General features: G+C 44.7%; 1 protein-coding gene across 1 annotated transcript in view; it reads right to left on the reverse strand.

Annotated features, from left to right (window-relative positions):
- The window catches only part of MEIOB (meiosis specific with OB-fold), an 877,351-nt gene that overhangs the window by 818,547 nt on the left and 39,023 nt on the right, over positions 1-19,781 (reverse strand). The gene's annotated exons all lie outside the window — the stretch shown is intronic.

Genomic DNA, 19,781 nt, shown 5'->3' on the forward strand with positions numbered 1-19,781 from the left:
GCTATGGGCAGCCGGAACAGGTAATGTGAGCAACAGGTAACAGTGTAAGGTGCAGCGGTGATGCAGCCAGTACAATGCACAGTTGGAATGATGGTGGTGTATCCTGGTTATCCTCAATAGAAAGTATAAATATTGTTTTGCATCTCCATGTTCTGAAAAATGCATGCTTAACCTTCAAATTTTAAAGTTCAATATTTAAATATAGCTGTTTTCAGAGCTGGTGGTATTAATTTTGAAAACAGACTACCATTCAAACAGTTCATTGCAGAAATGTCTTCATTTAAATTGCAGAGACAAATTCCACTTACAATTTTATTTAGGAAATGGATTTAGATTTTCCCTCATGCAGAGCTCTTCTGCAGAGCTTCATGGAAGAGTAGTTCACTATTAAGAAAATATGTCATGTTCCATGCTAATATTCTCTGTGAATGAAACTCATACTTAAGATTAACATGCTGTGCAATGAAATCAAAACTTTGGTCAAATAACATCGAACAAAGCATATATTTTTGTCATACTATGAAACACACAATGTGCTTACAAAAACACGAAATTGTTGGGGCACCCATAGAAGCAGTGATAGAGAAACTAGAAGTGATGCGGTTAGTAATGCTAGTGATGTGGTAGTAGAGAGGATGGTTGTGGTAGTAGTGGTAATGGTGGTGATAGTGTTGGTTAGCGGTGTTGATGGTAGTAGTAGTGTTGGTAATGGAACGGTAGTAGTGGGCATGGTGGTGATCGTGTTAGTATTAGTGGTGATGGTGGTAGTGGTGGTGACGGCAAAGCTGAAGGTGGTAATGGTGGTGTTAAAAAGTCGTGGTAATTATGGTGGTGATGCTAGTGGTATTAGCAGTAATGGTGGTGGTGTTTGTTGTAACGTGGTACTAATACTCTTGGTGATAATTGTTGCAATGTGAGGTTGAATTGGTGGTAACGGTGGTGGTAATTATGATGGTAATGGATATGGGTTTGTTTACTTTTCAAATGGGAGAAGAAGTGTTCTTCCAAATTGAGAGCAGAAATACGCAATGCTACTAGTTTATGTGCTGAAGGCCTGGATACAGGTTCAAAAGCCAGTATCTTTTCTACTCCACAGAGGCACCCAAAGTGGACTGAATTCAAAGCACAAGTCACAAGGAACCCAAGAATAAGTAGAATTTTAAGATATGACTGTTGCAAATGGATGACATCTCTATATAAAACATCCATTAAAATGTAGGGCATCAGAAACATCACTAGCACCTGTAGTCTATGTATTCATAAAAGGGCATTTACGAGTAGTAAAGTTAGACTTTTGTCTCAGTTAAACTTAAGACCAAAACTTAAGTTTGACTGAGAAAAACGTCTAACTTTACTACTCGTAAACTTAGGGTCCTGAGAAATGAAATCTCTCGAGCACAGGACCAAGACTACCTCTTAAGGAAAAGCTCTGTTCATTTCATGGCTTCAGCGTGGCAAAATGAATAGATTTCCCTTATATTGACAGGCTACCTAGCTGTCGGTTAAGGAGAGAAGTGCTAAGGTTTAAGAATTGGGGTAAACCCATGTTATACGAATAACGGGGTAAAACGATATATGATAGACATTAAGGGAAAACGCACTTGCACTTTAGGAACAACATGTGATATCCTACATATACTATACTATTGGGTTGCCAGATGGTTTTAGAGATACGAAGAGAGTTTTTATGTCCGATTTTTAAAAAGTACGATATTAAAAACAGGGCTCAAGCAGTAAACTTTTTAACAAAAATGATTAATTTAGACATAGCTTGTGCCATGGGGAAGTTCACACAAAAAGTCAAACAATTTCTCAAATGTGATTAGAACTGAGATGCTTATTTTATAGTTTTATGTGGCCTATGTGTTATGAAATGTTGAAAGGAATGCGGAGTGTAATATATTAAGTGTTATGAGGTTAAAAAATGAACTGTGATTTTAGAAGTCTTTTAATGTCGTTTTTAAAAAGTTTGAGGACCATCGGTCTACATAAACTTGTATTGAATTGATTAACTCGTAAATGCACTTTGTGAATACCAAAAGTCATAAAGTTAGCCTTTCGTCTCAGTTTATCTTTGTCAATCGGGCCCTTAGTCTAGACTTGCACATCTCTGCAGAAGGGGCTTGACAATTTCCTACCTATCAGAAATGTGTTCAAACATTGCTCAACTCTCTTTGCCTGGAGACTGAAGGCGTGAAGATTTGTATAACAAAATATTCAGATAGAACCACACGGACAGATGGTTGAACCATTTTCCCCCAATGTAGGAGACTAGACATGAAACTACAGGTGCTAGTGATGTTTCTGGTTCAATATGCAGAAGAGGAAACCTGTGTCCCAAAAATAAAATGAAAACTGTTCTTTCAAAGAGAAGCCAAACGAATTGCATGCCTGCTCAGCATGTTGTTATGTTTTGTTATGTTATGTTATGTTATGTTATTTGCACTTATTGAGCGCGCGATTACCCTCGGGTGTCCTGGCGCTAGTGTCCCATAACACATTAACAAGTTTTTTCTCCAGGAAAAAGGAGCTGTGTCTCAACTGAAGAGGAATCGATTTTTCTCAGCAATGGGGACAGGAGGATCAGAGTGACTGAAAAGTGCTGCAAGTGTGAAATGGCTGCTGTTGCATCAGACCTTGCTCACAATAATGGACATAGGCTTTGCAAGCCAGAAATAATAAACAAGCACAGCTCTCCTTGAAAATAAACAAACAAACAGGCCTACCCTCCAATCACAATAGAAAACTTGAAAAAATACATGATTTAAACACTGCCCAGCCAATGGAAAAACTCAATACATAATCATACGGGTCTTGCATCTGCAGTCCAACTGGTTTTTAGTTTCTCTCAACATGCATAGCCAGGATGACTCTGTGCCACAATATTGTGCACAAAAATATCATAGCCAGAATACAGACTACCAATATATTGTGGAAGCAGTATATATAGATATGTAGAACATTGGAATGTTGGGCGCTTCATTGAAGAAAATAAAGTGGTTCAGGTCTTATAATGACTGGTATTTGCTTTCTGCTTCAACATTCCAATGTTTGTTCTTATGTTGCTCCTTTTTTAATTTAGAACATTCTATCCTCAGAGGGTGGAATGTTTTAATAGCCTTAAAGCCCTTCTGCCTGAGGCTATACGAATTGTAAAAGCCCTCTGCCTCGTGATATCCCCTTGCCTGCAGTCCAGACCTATAAATCAGGTTTAGGGCCTTTAACAACCCTCGGTACTGGGTAGTACACATTTATTACATCCATATCTACATAACTTGAAAATATATACATATATACATATATTACTTACCTACTAGCGGTCGTTAGAAGGTAGTTATAATTAGGACCATGTTCCATAGGGAAAGCGTTTTTCACTTGCCTATAACTTTGGCGCTGTTCGATGAATCCTCATGAAAAAAAGTGCCCCAGTGAATTTTGTTGTACATGGAAAGTTCCAGGGCGATCCGTCAAGCAGGGGCTGAGACAAAGGGGGGTAAAAAAAGTGTGTTTTCTCATGTTAACTCCCATAGGACCTTTAGGCGAGCCTGCAGCCCGAAAAACTGGACGGAATTACATCAAATTTGGCAGAAAGGCAGATTTGGTTACACAGATCAAGCTTTCAGTTATTTGGTGTAAAATCCGTTCAGTAGTTTGGGAGAAATTAAAGGAAATCAAGATAGTGATATCTGTGGCCGAAGCTAATTTGCAAATAATAACAAACTGGTGCAAAACTCTGATTGGCGGCCAACACTTCGACCAGAAAGGGTTGGCAGCCATCTTGGGACTCAAATTCAGTAGAGTCCCAAAACTAAATGTAAGAAAAAGAGCAGGGGGCAGGGTAGGAAGTCTTGGTCTTGGAGTTCCAGGGGGACTCCGGAAGGACAAAAAAGCATTTTTTTAAAACAATTTGCCGTTAATTTGTGGCAAAAAAAACAAAACAAGAAGGGGTCCCGTGTTTGTTTTTAAAAGTGACCCCGGGTTGGCCAAGTTCGGGGGGATTTCATTAAAAAAAAGAGGCAGCGCACATGGCCTCCGTCCTGAGACTCTTTTAGCCCTGGGGACCACCATCTCTCCGGGGCTTTATCTTTATAAATGGAGGAGCGCTACACGGACCCACCTCCTGGTCTTCATTTAATCCCCGGGGACCATCACCTTCCATGGCTTTATTTTTATAGAAGGAGGGGTGTGAGAAGTTGGCCTGGTATATGCTGACCACAAATTAAAGTGGGCACCTTGTACCAGTCCAAACAACCCTTATTGATGATTAGGTTAAAGACAACCTTTATAGAAAGCTATCCTAGTGGTAGCTGTGGAGCGCAGCCTTCAGGCTAAGTCTCGAAGGAATGTAAAGCAGCTTGTTTTACCAGATCAGAACCTTCTGAATGACCAAATGAAAGGAGAACCACACAAGAGATAAATAAAATATATGTATCTATTACTAAACACTCTATACTAACCTCTTTATGAGATTAGAGCACAAAGCACACAATATTAAATCACTAGAACAGTAAATAGCACAATACACACCGGGCTCAAGGGGGAGACCGAACCATATACTAAGAAAGTGGTATAACAACCACGACTTAACTAGACACAGTGCCTAGAGCACGTAGAATTGCTGGGACCCCAAGGAACCACCCAAAGTAGTGACACAGGGGACCCACGGAGGATGGGTGCAGTGGGAGAACACAGGCGCGAGCTCAGTACAACCCTATGGGAAAGTCGCGGTTGGAAATTTAGAGTTTAAGGACACTTTGGAGAGGACTTTAAGCAAAACCTTTGGAACATGGAAGGTTCTAAGGCCAGCACCCTTGAGAGTACCGAGATACCCATGTTACCTATCCCAGAGGAGCCAGGTGCACAGGGGTCAAGTGGTGTCGGAAACCTTTGTCGTTTTCAATGGCGTGATGCGAGAAAGTGCGGCTGCCGGGAAGATGAAAAGTGTCCGGTGGAATCCAAGCCTGGATCCGAGGTGAGAAGAACCTAAAAGCAGAGGGGACAGAGTCTGGGTAACTTCAGGGTGACCAGGGGCTCAGTAGACGAAAGCCCACCGATGTTGGGTGCTTTAGGTGAGAAGATTGGATGTTTGACTCTGCAGCCACGGGGACCAGGAGACGTCGACGACGACCAAAGTCTGGAGGTGAGCTGTCCCACGAAGGATGTCAAGTGCTGGGGAGTCAGTGTCCGGATCTAAAACCAACAAGCCTTGGCAACTCCAACCCACACGGGCAGAGGAAACAAGCTACGGTGAGGACCAGCAAGGTCCTGGGGACTCTCCAAGCAATGGAGAGTCAGGGCACATCTGGAGCAACCAGGAAAGCCCTAGGAAAGTCAAAGTTACCTTCACAGGGACCCACAGGCAAACGGACCAGGGATCGCGAAGGGACCTCAAGCTGAATCACGAAATACCAGCCCGCGGAACACTCGTGGAGTGTAGGCCGGAAATCTTCGGTGGAAATACTGCTCGTGTTCAGGACTACACGTAGCCCAAAGCACAGCCTCAGGGATCACCAAAAAACATATGCTGCTGCAAAAGTACACGGTGCACAGGGGTTCGGGTTGCACGGTCCCCACGAGGGATACTGGTCTCAGACTTGCTGAGAGAGCAGATCGACCTCAGAGGCCTCGGGAACCCACCTCCTGTGTTGCAGGAATCTTCGGAGTCCTCAGGAGCTCGGGAGATTCAAACCGGTCAGATGCGCTTAGGTGCCTGCTGCTGCAGGGGAGTAACTCCTTTACTCCAAGGGTGATTCTTCAGTCGTCCAGCGAAGCGTAGATCGTTGAAGTACTTGGTTTCTGTAGCACAGTTTAGTCCAGGTAAAATCTAAAGTCCTGTAGTCAGGGTTCCTACTTTATGCCCAAGGAAGGGGTGGGACAAACTCTGGGACCCACCTATGGGAGGGTCAGGACAGAGGGGTGGCTACACCCATGTCCTTTGTCCAGTTTTGCGCCAGAGCAGGAGCAAATGGCTCCTGGAACCAGTTTGAACTGGACTATGCACAGGGACACCAAATGTGTCCCCAGTGCAGACTTTCAAACACTCTCAGAGTGCACCCACCCAGCCCCAATACACTAAATCATATCTGGGAGGTAGTCACACCTCCCTATGAAAGGAAACCTATTGTCAAGCCTTTCCCTGCTCGAGCTTGGCTCAGTAACTGGAGGGCAGACTTGTGCCTGTGGCTGGCAGCATCCATTTTCTGATGGCCAGGTCGAGAAAGCTGGTACCGGGTGTACCGGTGTTTCACATAAGTCCCTCTAGAAGGGTGGAATCATACCTCCCACACCAGTTTCTGGTGTGGCGGTATGATTCCAAGGTGTTTGACACCAAATACGACATGTTTCTAAGCAGCCATTTTAAAGTTAGCATTTACCGCAAGGTTATAATGCACTTAAATATATATGGTTGGCTGCATCACAAACAACCCCAGAAAATAGGTTCCGAAGGCTGCAGAGGGGCTCTGCTCATGCAGGGGCTCCCTCTCATAAAACCCAGCACCCTGCCTTCAGGATTGCAAAGGTCTGCCATAGGGGTGACTGATAGGTTTATATGTGCAGTGATTTAGAATAGATTTAGTGAACCTATATCTTAAGTAAGGGATGCATGCACCACCTTACACAGGCTGCAGTAGCAGACCTGTGGTGTCAGTTTGAATGGTCTCTCAGGGGTAGCATAATACATGTTGCAGCCCCTGGGAGTCCTCTGGGGTACCTATGCCCTGGGTACATAGTATACCATATACTAGGGACTGATAAGGGTACCTCAGTATCCAATCTGGAGTGTACCTAAAGTACAGGCAATCAATTTAGAGGAGAAAGCAGATAAACTGGGGTCCTGATTAGCAGGATCCCAGTCAGAGCAGTCGAAAACCAGCAAAACAGCAGGAAAAAAGTGGGGGTTACCATGCAGTCAGATTCCACCTTCCTCCAAGGGGGACCACATGGACACCCCTCCTGGGCTTTGTAGAAGCCCAAGGGATCACCTCCTCCCCGGGGGGACTGTGCGGACCCCCCCCCCCACCCTGGGGCTGCCACCTCCCCATGGCCAAATCACTTACAAAACTAGGAGGGGGGCCATATACTAACCGGGGGATCACCCTCTGTGCAAATCAAAGGATGGGTGCCGCATCGCCCCCCTCCTGGTGCCAATAATGGCCATGGGGATGGCCGCCACCTTCCCCCCCTCTTCTGCTATGTCCCGGGTGCCTACCCCTGGTACATAGCTGTTTGCTCTGACTCAGCAGGAGCTTTGACAGCTCCCGCCAAGTCAGAGGATCATCAGTGATGTCACTGACCATGTCATGAGTGATGTAATATGTGAGGTCATAAGCAGTGCATTGCGGGGGCGTATGTTTTACTTAGCTCAGGTAACTATAACTGCTGGATTTCTATGGTTTTGTACGAATGAAATATATGCCTAACTAGAACACCTCTGTAATCTTTGCTTTCAGTGAATATATATATATATATATATATATATACACACACACACACACACACACAACCACATCTATGTACCTATGTATCATCAATGTTACATCATATATGTAGAATTAAGCATAGTAAGCCTACACTTGCTAACACACACATATGTACGTCTAAGCAATACCCTTTCTTAGAGTGCAGCATAAATTATCCAAAAAAACGGAAACAGGGAACCCTGAGTAGCTCCCACATTTTAGGAAGAGGACATCTCCATTATATGAAGCACTCTACAAAACCACCAGCACTCTAAAACTGCTCAACTCAAATGTTTGTTTCTGTAGCAGAGTTTTTAAGCATAGGATTAGCACAGTGCCATCCACACCATGCTGAAAAATGACAAACGTCATTTACCACTCCCGGCACATTAAAATAGCATTGGACTCGTACAATACCATCCAAGCCAACTTGGAATTAATAAAAGCAACCCCTGACATGTGGTTCAATATTATTAGAGCTCGTCAGAGAGGTATAGCTTTGTCCAGACACAAGGGCGCACCCAGTATAAGTCAAAGCAATATCCTTGCAGGCTTAGCGCGCCACATAAATTATGCAATAAAGGAAGTAGGGAACACTGGCTAGCTCCCATGTTTTAGGCAAAGAGCAGCTCCAATATATGGAGCACTCCACAACTTCACCAACACTCTAAAACAGCACACCTCAAATGTTTGTTCCTCTAGCAGAGTATATAAGCTTTGGATTAGCACAGTACCATCAACACTGAGCTAGAAAAGTGACAACACATGTTGCCATTTATGGAGCAAAGTCTTTAAGTATAGGATTAGCTAGTGCCATCAACACCGACCTGAGAAATGGCATAAGCCTAAAATGACAAAAGCCTTTTACTACTCCAAGCACAGTATTTCCTCTTTGGATTGTTAACATACCACCAAAGACAACCAGGAATTAATAAAAGCAACGACTGACATGTTTTTCTCTTATTACAGCTTATCAGAGAGTTATACCGTTCTCCAGACACAAGGGAGCACTCAGTATAAGTCAAAGCAATACCCTTTCAGGCTTAGAGAGCAGCATAAATTGTGCAAAAAAAAAGGAAGCCGGAACCCTGGGCTGGGTCCCGAGTTTTAGGCAAAGAGCAGCTCCACTGTATGGAGCTCTCTACAACACCACTGTTGAAAACTAAAACAGCGATATGATTAAGCATTCACTAAAGACATGAATTCTCTATAGCTAAAACATGTTTCTTGTCTTATGTTGACTAAAGCCTGGACTCCATTTTGTATCGTCATGTCTCCACGTGCCTTGCACGAGAAGAGTCCTACCTTTTTGCTAGTTGCTCTTGTAATCTGCCTAGTAACAGTCTATAAATAGCTCCTTTGTCCGTCTGGCGCATGTCCAGACTTGACCACATCTGTTATCAGTTAGTCCTTGTTTGACCATGTTTTCGCGGGCTCAGGAAATTGTTAACTCCGCCCACATATTGATCCTGTATCGAAAATGTCCATAAATGGTAATGAATTTTGCTCTATGTTGTATCCACCCACTTATGAGCCCCTCTGTTGTGTATAAAAGGGGACCACGTACGCAAGTTCTTTGTGCTACTCTATGCAATACTGAAGAGTGTTGTGTAGGTTGTAGGACCACCCTTAAGGGTTAATAAACTCTGTCTTTGTATCTGCAGTTTCCGTGCCAACTTCCTTCTAGCTTTTGTTACAGGAGAGCGAACCCTTGTATTCTGCGGGCCTAGCTGGGGCCTGTACTCATCAATTGGCGCCCGTCACGTGGGGCTCATCGGGGACTCGGATGCTCGAAGGACTGGTCGTGACGAAGGTGAGGAATTTGGCCGGGGATGTGATCACTGCCAGCGGCGTCTTTTAGTCCTGGCATCCCGAGGTTTTCCTCCTTCCCTTCCGAGCTGACCATCTGGGTGGCGCCGGTCCTCGACTGAGACCTCTTCTGTCGGTTTGCCGTCTGACAGTCGTTTGGGCGAATTTTGGAACTTGGCAGTTGGAATCTGGACACTCTTGATTGGTAAGAACCGTTGTACGGTACTTGCTCCGAGTTTTGAAGCCTGGGTTGGCTATTTGAGTTTGATTTGTGATGACCGGTCATGTTTTGTATTGATTACTGTGAGAATATATGCGTTGCAACACATATAGGCAGGTAATGTGGAGATATTTCTCCGGAGTTGTTTAAATCTGAACGGCGCAAAGTTTAAGTGCCATTTTTGATAATACTGCATATTTTGCATTATTTTTGAGCACGCCTGCTTTTAGCGCACTCCGTAAGTGGTGTTGCTGCTTTGGAAACCGGTTAAATCTTGAGGAATCTGCTCCAGCCCCCCCAGAGGGGACTCCTAATAGGGATATGTATGTGAAGCATGGTCTTTCCTCTATAATGTACAGCACAGTGTGGAGGAAATACACCAAAAAGGATCCTGAGTTACGATGGCCTTTGTATGGATCGTTTGATATGCGCAAGATTGAGTATGTGGAACAGTGTATGTGTAAACGGCGTGCTCGGCAAGACATGTTTGAATGTGTACGGATATAGGGTGAAGGAAGTTCGTGAGCGAGAGAAACGCGAGAAAGCGTTGATTGATAAAGAGCAACGGAAAAATTATCATGTGAGAGCACAGGAAGCGAAGCGTCGGGAGGAAAGAGAACTGGCGGAGAGACAAGAGAAAGAGCGTAGGTTGCAAGTCTCGGGTCAATATGCTGTCCGCCAGCCACTTTATCCTGTCCTTACTAATCTCGAAGATGATTTTCATTTATTAGATCGCTCTCCGCCCCCTTATGTTGGTGCGTCTGCCCCGAGGTCACAGAATTCTGGATCGGTTTCGGATAAGGTAGACACGCGGTCCATGTTATCAACTGATCGTATGGGCGAGCTTCGGAAAATTTCTTTTCGTGCGCTTAAAGGCAAGCTATCTCTTACTGAATTATTGGAATTTTTGGAAAGTTGGCAGGATAGAGAGAAGTTGTATTTTGCTGAAACTTTTTCTGAGGAAATGATTACTGCCTTTCGGAAATATTCTGATGTTTTTGAGCCTGATGATGTAGTATCAGATTCTAAAGCATTACGTAATGGTGTCTTTTCTCCCTCTAAGGTACCCGATGCGGTCCGACGGCTGTTTGCATTGCTGGACGCGGCGTTTGAACCTAAAGAGAGAGCGCGCCAAAAGACAGGGGAGAAGGAGAAATCGGATTCACACGCCAGCGGAAAACAATCGTCTACCTCCCATTCAGATAAGAGCGAACTAGTGCATGCTAAACCGATGCGAGAGGTGGCACCTTTGTATGTTCCTCCGAAAGGAGCAGGAACTAGTCCAGACATGTCTTCCGCCGATGCTAGGGGATATTTTGTGTATAATTGGGTTTATACTCCCTGGCATAGGACTGATGTTATGGCATTGAAGAATGCATTGCCTGACCCCCGCAAGAATCCAGCGGCCTTTTACGAAGAGGTCGAAGGGGCCTTGAATTCTTGTACCATGACTTTAGCGGATATAGATTTGGTCTTTGGGCTCATTTTACCACCGGATATGTGGCGATCTGTGCGGAAGGTGGATGATCAAGCCGCTTTTAAGGCTAAGTGGTCTGAGATTGAGGATGAGGATAGGGAGAGAAAACCCGCGCAAAAACCGCCCCAGCTTATTTTAGATCTTCCTGCTGCTATCTTGACCAAGTTGAAAACGATTATCCCCCCTAAAAAGATTGACTGGAATATGTTAGCCTCATGTAAACAGAAGGCTGATGAGTCAGTTTCAGACTTCTTTACGCGCTTTGAGGAAACATTTCATGATTTCAGTGGTCAGTCGCTTACGGATGATACGGGTCGACACCTTTTTGTTGATAAATATGTGGCGAATTTATTACCGGGAATAGCAGCTCGATTGAAGGCGAGTGAAAGTTCTTGGTCCACCTCGTCTCCGGCATCCCTCCTGACTATGGCTCAGTATTATGAGCGTCAGGAACAAGAAGCGAAGGGGAATGAGGAGAAGAAATCGAAAGATTTGAAAACTAAGGTGATGCTAGCACAAGTGTATGGTCCGCCTCGTCGGGGTGTCGAAAGAGGTAGAGGAGGATTCTATGGTCCCCCTTCGGGTCGGTCAGATGTTAATAGAAATCAATGTGCGTATTGTAAACAGCTGGGTCATTGGGCCAGAGATTGTCCGGTACTATATGCACCCCGTCAGGGACGTGGTCAGGGACTGTCGAGAGGTAGAGGGGGTTTTTCGAATTTCAGAGGGAATTCCAATGATCGTGCTCGCTTTGAGCCTAACGTGCAGCAACGAGATAGACCTAATGTGTTCGATCGGCAAAATCAGTATCAAATGTCTGGGAATTACCGTTCTGGGTACCATGATTCGCAGCATGCGTAGGATTGCGTTGGATGGGGGTTGGAATCAGTTGAAGTGCCAGTCGATCAGAGGGGTCCTTATGTTTCAGCAAATGTTCTGGGTTCTACTGATCAGTTCCTAGTTGATACAGGAGCTACTCGCAGTGCGCTGTCCAAACAATTGGTTCCGAGGGCTCCCCCATCTGGCTTAATGGTTACATCGGTAGGGTTTGATGGTACACTCTCTCGAAGCCCTCTATCCCGACCCCTTGCATTTCGTGTTGAACACCTTTGTGCACCTTGTCCGTTTTTGCTTGCTCCGAACACGACTGACAACATTATGGGTCTTGATATGCTTAAGCACTTCAGAGCTACGATCCGCTGCTCCCCTACTGGAGTACGTGTGATATTAAACGATAATCACCCTATGACAGAACGGATGTGCGTGGTTGCAGAGGATGCTGTATTAGCTTCCCTCCCTCGTACTTTGTGGGCCACTTCGGATACTGATGTGGGTCAGATGGTGATTCCGCCTGTCCACATTAGTGTCCAGGAGGGTGCTGTGTTACCACGCCTCCCTCAGTATCGTATTTCCCAGGAGGGGGAGGAGGCACTCATACAGATTGTGCAGGATTTGATTAAGGTGGGGGTAGTGGAGGAAGTTCCCTACAATGTCTGCAACAGTCCTATTTTACCAATTTTGAAGAAAGATACCGATACTAGGGTTTATCGTTTTATTATTGACTTAAGGGAGGTGAATAAGATAGTGATACCTCAGTATCCAGTGGTTTCTGATATCACAACGTTACTTACTCTGGTCCCGGCAACGGCGACCACATTTTCAGTTATCGATTTGAAAAATGCTTTCTTCTCGATTCCTATTCATCCTGATAGCCGGTACCTCTTCGGCTTCACTTTGAATAATAGGTCCTATAGATTTTGTAGAGTCCCTCAGGGTTATACAGAGAGTCCTAGTATTTACAGTCAAGCATTGAAAAGACAATTGGATTCCTTTGTTCTGCCTGATGGTGTCGCCCTTATACAATATGTCAACGACATCTTGTTGGCGGCCGACACTCCTGAGCTGTGTGAGAAGTGTACGTTATCCTTGCTTTCCTTTTTGGCATCTCACAATCACAAAGTGTCGAGGAAGAAATTGCAATTCTGTAGACCAAAGGTGACTTATTTGGATCCCCTTTTGTCTAAGGAGGGGCGTGCACTCACACCAGATCGTATGCACGCACATCCTTCCACACAGAAGGATGTGCGTGCATTTTTGGGTCTTGCTTCTTTCTGTAGGCAATGGATATTGGGGTTTTCACACATAGCTAAGCCATTGTTAGCACTTTTGGCAAAAGATACCCCAATTCCTCTTCCCTGGTCAAATGAGTGTGAAATTGCCTTTCAGCAATTGCGCCAAGCCCTTTGCTCAGCACCAGTGTTAGGGACCCCTGATTATACGAAACCCTTTACATTGTATGTACATGAGAAAGATGGATGTGCATTATCGGTTTTAGTGCAGATGCACGGCGACAAGCAGCGCCCTTCTGCATATTTTTCGGCTGTACTTGATCCTGTGCCCGGGCATTGCCTGGTTGTTTTCGCTCGGTTGCGGCGACAGCTGTGTCAATACGCCAAAGCGAGGGAATTGTGTTATCTCATAAGCTGTTGGTATTAGTCCCCCATGCTGTTGATGCTCTGCTTAATCAGACAAAGACGCAGCATTTGACCAGTGCTCGTTTAACGGGATATGAGTTGACGCTTTTGGCTCCTCATATTACGTTAAAGAGGTGTACAACGTTAAATCCAGCCACATTGTTGCCGTTCCCGGAAACTCAGTCTGAAGCACGAAAAGCACATGCATGACTGTATTCTTGTGACTGAGGAGCAGACAAAGGGTCGTATTGATCTCCAGGATACGCCCTTTACAGATGTAGATGGAGAACTGTGGGTGGACGGATCATGCCTGAAGCTACCAGATGGTACGACTTCAGCAGCGTATGCAATTACCACATTACAAACAATAGTGGAGACAGCACGCATACCGCAGAAATCAGCTCAGGCAGCGGAACTGATAGCATTAACACGAGCATGTGAGCTCAGTACAGGATTGTGTGTGAATGTTTATACAGATAGCCGCTATGTTTTCGGAGTAGCGCACGATTTCGGCCTACTCTGGAAGGAGAGAGGGTTTCTAACGTCACATGGGAGCACAGATAATGTATGGGGAGTTAGTTCACAACCTTTTGACTGCATTAACATATCCAAAGAAGATTGCTATAGTTAAATGTAGTGCCCATAAAAAGGTGGTTGATAAAGTTGGAGAAGTGAATGCTTTGGCAGACCGGGTGGCACGAGAGACGGCGATGCAGCCTGGCTCTACTGCAATGTATGTTGTGAAGTCACAGGCAGAAAGATGGCACGATGCTAGGAGAGAAGTGCTGGAGATACAGAGGACCGCTTCCGATAAGGAACGGGAGCAATGGTCCAATGATGGAGAATTAGATGATGAAGGGTGTTGGAGAAGTAAGCAGATGGATAAATGGAAGTTACCCACAGCTTTTGTACAACCTATGGTTCAGATGGCACATGGACTAGCGCATGTCGGAGCTTCCGCAATTGTCAAATTGCTCACACGAGTTTGGGAGCATCCGGAGATCGCTAGTACGGCAAAGAGGGTAGTGCAGACTTGCATGATTTGCCTGAGGTACAACCCCGGAAAGGGTACACGAGCTCCAGCAGGAGGATTTGCAACACCCACTGCACCCTTTGAGGTTTTGCAGATGGATTACATTCAGCTTGAGCGCTGTAACAATCTGAAGTATGTTCTAGTAGTGGTTTGTGCCTTCAGCAAATGGGTTGAGGCGTACCCTACGAAAGACAATACTGCAATGACTACAGCCAAGATGCTATTGAAGGAGTTCTTCCCTCGATATGGTGTTTGTAGATTGTTGTGGAGTGATAACGGACCTCATTTTATAGCAGACGTTATCAAGTATGTCCTGAAAGGACTGGGAATTACCCAGAAATTTCATGCAGTGTTTCACCCTCAGTCTGCGGGATTGGTTGAGAAATATAACGGTACTTTGAAGCTTAAGATCGCTAAGATCCAAGCTTCGACTTCTTTGACTTGGCCAGACGCTTTACCGCTGGCATTATTGTCAATTAGATCGATACCGCATTCTCGGACCGGTCTCACGCCATATGAGATCGTGTTCGGACGCCCAATGAATATTTGGGGTCCACCGAAACTGAAGTCAGTGTATGATGTACCTTGTGTAATGATGAATGATTATCTGGCACAGTTAACGGATAATTTGGTTTCTATTCATCAACAGGTTCAAGAAGCGCTCCCTGATCGGTCCACAGGTGAAGGACATAACCTCCGGCCTGGAGACCATGTCATGATCAAGGTGTTTGAAAGGACGAACAGTCTGGAGCCGAGATGGGTTGGTCCTGAGCAGGTCTTGCTCGCAACAAGGACAGCTGTGCGTGTCTCCAATCGGAAGAACTGGATCCACTCCTTGCACTGTCGTAAAGTGCCACCTGGATTAGTGGAGCCTGCTGTATTGACCGACCATGGAGAAATCCTGACTGCAGAGAAAGGCCGTGCTGTGGAACCGAACGACACTGAGGAGCTCTTCCCGGACCAAGCGATTCCTGGAGGAGGAAGATATCATCTCAGACCGAGGAAGTGATTTCTTTCTGTATCAGGACACGTTGTCAGAACGGCCCTTAGGTTAGTGAAACGGAGAGCCAATGAGGCAAGGGGGGGGATCAGCCCTGCATTAGTGTAGTGACACCCATCTTGGCCCGCTGGTGAAGAAATCAACGGCTGCCTAAGGGGAAGAGTTCTGACAACCTTTTAGTTTCAGGAAGATATTGACTTTTACTACAAAATGGAGAAGATTTTTTGTGCGACAAGCTTTATTATCATTGTAGCCATTGTTGGTATAACCACGTGGTTTGTTGAGGATGTGACTCCTGCCCGTGAGTTACTTGTTTTGACTACTCCAGTGCCTGAGGAGCACTACTTTTATACCATTCCGTATCAAGAATTGTAGCATCGCCAGTCTTATTTGAATAATACTTTTATCCAGATGTTGCATCATACCCATGTTGCTACAAATGCTACGAACTGTTGGATATGTGGTATGATGCCAGCTCATCAGAAGAAAGGAGGAACGCCGTTCATACCTCTTCCTTTCTCTCATAATGGCTCTTGTAGAGCATGGTACACTTTGCTTTTTGCCACTCGGAAACCTACAGTGGGACGACTGCTTTTTAGACTTAATAGGGAATGTCATCAAGATAAAGAAGGCTATCCACAAGCGAATGGGACAATATGGGAGTGGGAAGAATATCCACCAGATAATGAATCAATCCCCTATATCTTCACGAACACCAGAGACACTGCTGGGAATGAACAATTTGTGATTCAAGTGGCACAAGCTCAAGCGGACCTGTGTGTTCAGAGTGTGGGTCATATTCCTGTTGGTGTTAGTGACTGTATTATTGTTTTGAATATAGATGGATTAAATAATAGTACTTTCTTAGCTTCCCATAATACATATTTCGTATGTGGGAATAAGGGTTATCGCTTACCAGCCGGCTGGTCCGGAGTATGTTATGTAGCGTTCTTATTACCGCCTGTATTCTTAGCGCCTGCATCCTATCATAAAGATTTGAAGTTATTGAACAATGTGACTGTAAATAGGTATAAACATACTCTATCTATTGATGATGTTGATCAAACTGATACTAGCTTACAGCAGTATGTTGATTTTAACTTAGGATTGTTTTTCTTTGTTGGAGCTGCTCTAAATAGTAGGAAGGTTCGACGATTAACAAGAGTTGTAGAGGCTGTAACGAATCAAACCGCTGCTGCTCTTGGGAATCTTACGGAAGAATTGCAAATTACTAGAATTGTTGCGTTACAGAATCGTATGGTATTAGATGTTATGTTAGCAGACAGAGGTGGAGCATGTAGAATAATCGGAAGTAGTTGTGTATTTATTCCTGACCACACGCCATCAGTCTATAACGCTATTAATAAATTGCATAAAATCGCAGCTGAAATTCATACAGAAAATGGCACTTGGACCTTTTCTGGATGGTTTTGGGCATTGATCACTACATGGGGATGGAAAGTTTTAACTGGTCTCTGTATTATTGTAGCAGTTCTGTTTTCCTGTTGCATCTGTGTTCAGTGTGGTCCTTTACTCTGTTCTTTATGTGTGTCATTCTGTATTCCTGATAAGAAAGCTATTGCCAATGTCACCTATCAGAAACATTTACACAAAGAGGTGGAAGAGATGATGAAAATTGACATATATGATGATTATCCTAACAAGCCGAATGTCTTCAGTAAATGCTGAAAGGGTCGTCTGTTGAAAACTAAAACAGCGATATGATTAAGCATTCACTAAAGACATGAATTCTCTATAGCTAAAACATGTTTCTTGTCTTATGTTGACTAAAGTCTGGACTCCATTTTGTATTGTCATGTCTCCACGTGCCTTGCACGAGAAGAGTCCTACCTTTTTGCTAGTTGCTCTTGTAATCTGCCTAGTAACAGTCTATAAAGAGCTCCTTTGTCCGTCTGGCGCATGTCCAGACTTGACCACATCTGTTATCAGTTAGTCCTTGTTTGACCATGTTTTCGCGGGCTCAGGAAATTGTTAACTCCGCCCATATATTGATCCTGTATCGAAAATGTCCATAAATGGTAATGAATTTTGCTCTATGTTGTATCCACCCACTTATGAGCCCCTCTGTTGTGTATAAAAGGGGACAACGTACGCAAGTTCTTTGTGCTACTCTATGCAATACTGAAGAGTGTTGTGTAGGTTGTAGGACCACCCTTAAGGGTTAATAAACTCTGTCTTTGTATCTGCAGTTTCCGTGCCAACTTCCTTCTAGCTTTTGTAACAGGAGAGCGAACCCTTGTATTCTGCGGGCCTAGCTGGGGCCTGTACTCATCACCACCAACACTCTAAAACCGCTCACCTCAAATGCCCGTTCTCTAGCAGAGTTTTCAAGCACAGGATTAGCACAATGCCATCCATGCAGAGCTAGAAAAGTGACAAAGCCATTTTCCATTTATGCAGCTAAATCTTTAGGCATATGATTTTCCAGTGCTAGCCATGCCAGGTTGAAAAGTGACAAAAGCCTTTTAGCACTCCAGGCAGAGTATTACAGCTTTGGTCTGCAACAGCTGGATGGATTTGAAAGCAGTTCCCCTTAGCCTCAGCTGTCCAATCCCACTGACTACTTCCAGGTCAGGAAGGAGGACTGAGCTCATTCAATGTCCTGTTGAGGGCTACCAGTGGCAACATGGGGGGACAGGGCTAGAGGGGCTTATTACATAGGGTTCCTGAAAAAATTATCGTTCTCCAATCCTCGCAGTGCTCTTTTTCCTTCCTGTGCAGGTTTCCGGATAGCATCATTTTCCAGGACACACTTCCAGCACCCACTTGCAAAATGAGTTGGCCTTGTCTCCCAACACAGATGCAGCAACTCTAGCAGGGTTATTAACAATGTCCCATGCACAGTTCCTTAGTCACCAAGCAACAACAAGGCAGGATCTCCTCTACTCCTTTTGTAGATGAGGTTTAGCAATCCACTGGATCCAGCAGGCAGCTCATCCTTCTCCAGTCAGCCTACAGTCTTATTTGCAGGGCTTTGCCCCATGCTTTATCCTGCATCTGCCAAGAAGACAGTTAATGTCCTACCATCCAGAAGATATCTCTGCTACACTGCTAAGTTTCTTCATCCTTGGTGAAAAGTATCCTGTAAACGTAAACAAAGCAGCTGCTTAGTATTTAATATCCTACAGACCAATCGGTTTGTTACTATTTTCACATTTTGGGTAGATCCCCAATAGACAACCCAGACTTGGGTGTGATTTCCAGGAGCTCTCCTCAAGCTGATTCCCATCATTTCCTGATTTTTTGTTTTAGCCCCAGACTAGTCCAGCCACTTCCTTTGTCACCCAAATGCAGTAGGGAAATGGAGTGGGAAGTTGGGGATTACCTGACAGGGAACAATAGGCTTCACTTCGAGGATAAGGAAAAGGAATCCACTCTCTCTTGCAACTAAAACCTGACTACAGTGACATACCTGGGGGAAGGGGCCGTAAGAATCCAGCAATCACAAGTGAAGCAAAAGAAAAGATAAGCCAACACAACATACCAACCACCAGAGTTCAGTAAACCCTCGTAGAGAAAGATGATATTCCAGGTCTGCTGCTCAGGTCAAAGTGACTTGGGCAGACTCATCTAAGGCCCCCATCTTCTGCAACTATTCACAGAAAGGAAATGGATTCCAGAGCCCATACTGTAAAGCATAAATGCTCTACATTCCCCAATTTCCTGTGTGCAAAGTCAACACCATGCACTTTTCACCTCTGTACCACACGGTTGGAGCGAAGGACTCGACAGAGTGAGGTTTTGAGATCTCTGAAAACGAGAGATCGGTAGGCATCCTTCGCCAGAAGATGATAGGCAAAACGTCTGTCCTTTCACCAAGAAGTAATGCTGCCACCACTGCTTTTCTCTCTCTCAGCCCAGTGTGGACACAAGTCTCTCGAAAGTAGGGGTGCACTTTGTGTGGCACTCCTGACCTCTGCAAGAGTGGCAACATCAACAGTTCTATTTTCAGGGGGCTTCTGAAACACAGGAGGAAGAGTTCTGCCTCCATCTTGGGGTTCATATCTTTCCATAGGCTAGTGCCATGCATTCCAAGAAACCTACTTTCATACTGTAGTCGTTTGAAGCATCATTGTTGAATATGGTTTGCAAAGGCAGAATAGAAGACTCTGGATGTGGTGTAATGGAGAGCCATTTTTTGTAAGTAGCTTGGGTACTGCACCTGGCTCAAAGCCATTTGAATTAAATCTTCGAAATATATTGGAAGTCAGTGGAGTTCCTTTAGAGCTGGTTTACGCCAATCTTGTTTCCACAAATAAAAGCAACATTTTGCTGCATTGTTCTGCA

The sequence above is a fragment of the Triturus cristatus genome, chromosome 10 (genome assembly GCF_964204655.1).
Source record: "Triturus cristatus chromosome 10, aTriCri1.1, whole genome shotgun sequence".
NCBI lineage: Eukaryota > Metazoa > Chordata > Amphibia > Caudata > Salamandridae > Triturus > Triturus cristatus.